This window comes from Pteropus vampyrus, unplaced genomic scaffold (assembly GCF_000151845.1).
Source record: "Pteropus vampyrus isolate Shadow unplaced genomic scaffold, Pvam_2.0 Scaffold9, whole genome shotgun sequence".
Classification (NCBI taxonomy): domain Eukaryota; kingdom Metazoa; phylum Chordata; class Mammalia; order Chiroptera; family Pteropodidae; genus Pteropus; species Pteropus vampyrus.
Window position 1 is genome coordinate 4,016,265 of NW_011888790.1, and position 3,709 is coordinate 4,019,973.

Consider the following 3,709-nt stretch of genomic DNA (forward strand, 5'->3'; position numbering starts at 1 on the left):
GATTGTTCCAAATAATTATTAATAATGGAGATTTTTTTTACTTTTTTGTTTCTTTTCCTTGCAAATACAAAAAAAAAAAATAGGATTCTTCTTCTTCTCTTAGTAATTTGTTTATGAAGTAAAACATTTGGGGATGGTACAGAAGGCCGGCCATACTTTAGTTCCAGCCCACCTTGCATTTCAGCCTGCACTGTATACACTAGAGTATTGTGTTTATAGATGCAGACTTGAAGCCTGGCTCCACTACTATCCAGCTATGTGATTTTGAACAAGTTTCTTAACTCTTCTATGAGGCAGAAATGGGCTTAATACTAGTATCTCCTTCCAAGCTTCAGCTGAAAATTAAATCACAGAATACATATAAAGTGCTAAGAATTTTGCCAGACATATAGTAAGTAAGATAAAAGTTATCTCTTGCTATCTAGGCTTGTTGGATGACTAGTTATTCCTATAAAAACACCCCCCTGAACCTTTGCTTATGCAATTCCTTTGGCTTTGAGTTCTCCTTCCCCTCATCTGTGCCCCTGAGGGTGGTGTCCATCTATCCAAACCCAGCCTAAAAACCATTATTTCCATGAGTTCTCCCAAAATTATCCTTAAAATTAATCTCACATCCTCTACACTGGGCTAGCACTTGGTTCATACTTTTCTTAGAATCCTCATTCCTCAATCTCATATTAGAGTTAGCTACTCATGTGTTTTCTCACATGTTGGACTGAGTTCCTTAACATAAGAAATTGTTTCATTTCTTCTATAACACCCTTTACTTCCCTAAAAACATTTTAGCCTGAAGATGTACCCACAGATAGCACTGAATAAGTGTAACTTTGAATGCTTAATTAAGGATCTACTTGAGTTTTTTTTCCCTCAAGTTACAATCCTAATACTATCAAACCTAACCTGCAGGAAACTAGTTTTTAATTAAATAGGATTTATGATTATGTTCGAAACATGATGCTACATCATTAGCCAAATCCTGCTTCATTTACTATACATGGACAATTCTATGTATTATTTTATGTGAAAAAGGCCAGAAAATTATTTAAAGGCTATCTTCCCAAAGAATAAACAAGATCAAAACATATGTGCTGGACCAAACCCTCATGTTAAGCCAGCGAAAAGTGTGGAAAGTACGCTGCTGCTCACAAAACCCTAGTGTGGCTCTCCTCAAGGAAAAATATGGCCCAGGAAGTGTGTTTACAGGTGACATAGTAATAAGAAACCCTTATCAAAGCCTTGAGACATGCTACAGGCATTCAATACCATCCAAGAATCCACTGGCCAAATCCAAGTTACTGGAAGAAATATTTCCAACTTTCTGGAAAAGAGTAAAAATTGGTTCTGCCCATCCCTTGATTTATCCACTGGACTATGGTATTGGAGGTGAGGAGTTAAGGATAGAAAGATGTGCAATTGGGAATTACATATTGTCTGGGCATTTGTAAATTGAGAATGTCGATTGAAAATTACAGATATATTTACAGATACATTTACAATATTGTCAGATATTTAAGATTAGTAACCACATGGCTAAAATCCGAGCTCTAATAACTCTTGATGGCATGCATGACCAAACACAACACAGAATTACGGAATTATAGAGGTTATTTATGGTCTCGCTTTTTAGATTTGTAAATCAAGACCCCTAAAAACAAAGTGCCGTGCTGAAATTTATTCAGTTGGATAATGCAGAGCTGAGTCTAGAACCAAGAACTTTTCCCTAATCCAACTGTCCCCCAATCAATCAGTATCCATTAAGGTTACTGTATGTGCCTAAAACTGTGTTAGATATGTGAATTCAAATTATTATATCCTCTCAGGCTTTGGTTTTGGGGATTTTTTTCCTGTAGAAATTGTGAGATAATAGCCTCTAATGTGTGCTTAAAGGTAACTGAAAGACTACTTATAGTCAGTCCTTAACAAATAGTAAGAATATGAATTAAATTTTTAAAATTTTTGGTGAAACATCCCAGGAGGCCCAAATTTATGGATGTGAGTCCTGCACCATCTATCAGAACTGCCACTTAGAATAGCCTACATTTGGTGTAACATTCTGTTGTTACCTTCTTGAAATTCCTAATAACTTTTTAACATGGAGCTCCCATTTTTATTTTGCACTGTTTCCTGTAAATTTGGTAACTGGTCCTGCATCCCAGGCTAGAAGTGATCATAAGCTATTGGATTTTCATCTTTCAAAATACAATTCTTCAGTTCAGAATGTTGTCACTGCAATAGTACATCCATCTATGATCTTTTCCTGTCTTATCAACTTTACCAAAGAAGACGTTACTCTCATTTCTGCCTGTAAAACACCTTGCGTTGCACATGCAAACTAGAGGTTTCACACTTTGTTGGTTCAGTCAACACTGAGACTGCAGAATAATTCACCACTAAGCTCTCCTTTCAAAGTTTTGTAAACCCACCAGGAGCCAAAGTGTGACCATATTACTAAAATAAAGGGACTAAAAACTTTCTTTTTTCTTTTCAACTAGACTTTCTTTCTGAAAACTGGCAATGGTTAAGCATTAAGCGTCAGCAAAGTTTTCGATCATATCTCATGCCATCCTCAGTCTTAAGTGAGTAGGTAGTCGTTAAGACAAAATTTACACCTTGGTTGCCCTTTTTCCTCTGTAATCAGCAGTCATATCCCTAGCAGTCACAACCAAATTATCTCATCCAGACTTTAGTGTAGATTTCTTCCACTGAGTATGAGTCAATATTGGATTCATTCCCCCACGCTATTTTGTCTTCCGGAACTCCTGACATCATGCAAGCTTAGCCTACGGAAGAAGAATGACATACAAAATGGAAGTCGACGTGAAGTCAATTTTTCCCCGCAATTTGACTCATAAAATCCCATGTGTTAGAGGAGAGTTTTCTGAATCCCCCTTTTTCGTTTATGCCATCTGGGCAACGTTGAGAGGTGGCTCAAAGAATATAGAAGACGCTATATTTATATAGTAGAGTCATCAGCTTACAATACTATCGATTTTATCTTATCTGGGATTGTGCATTAGATTTATGGTCATGCTTTAAACATCATACTTTTATACCACAAGGAATTTTAAAGCACCTACTGAGTGCCAACGACTATGATTGACCTCTGTTTACCAGAGAAAAATGGGACAGTTTCCTTGTGAACGGTTTTATTTATAGCCTAATTTCAATCAATTAGTAAGTCCTTATTGAGCACTTACTATATGCCTATAGCTTTAGGGGTTACAAAGAAATTAACAATGAGGCAATCTGGTAGAAACATAAGTTAGCACGTTGGTACACTAAGGTTGATTCCTCTGTTCTGGTTAGTGGGTAGGTATCCACATTCTCCTTATCTCCTCCATATTCTTCCTTCCCAGGGGGTTCATATGGTTGAAGAGCATATCTGACATAGGTATCACCTTTTCTCCTCCTATGCCCAAGGCAGACGTCACTAGTCAGTCATGACATTCTTTCCGACTCAGTTTAGATGTAGCCTGTGAATCCTTTTTAACACTGAAATCTAGATAGATACTACCAACTTATTAAAGTTTCATTATCAATTTCTTTCTTGGGGCTAAGGTTTATTTGTTGCTATGGCTCTTACTTAAATCTGCTAAATGAGTTTTTTTTTCATTAAAAGAAGTAAAAGACATGATCTCTTCCTCCAAGAACATCAGTACTAAAGGAAAAACACACACAAAAAAAACAAAAAACAAACAAACAAAAACAG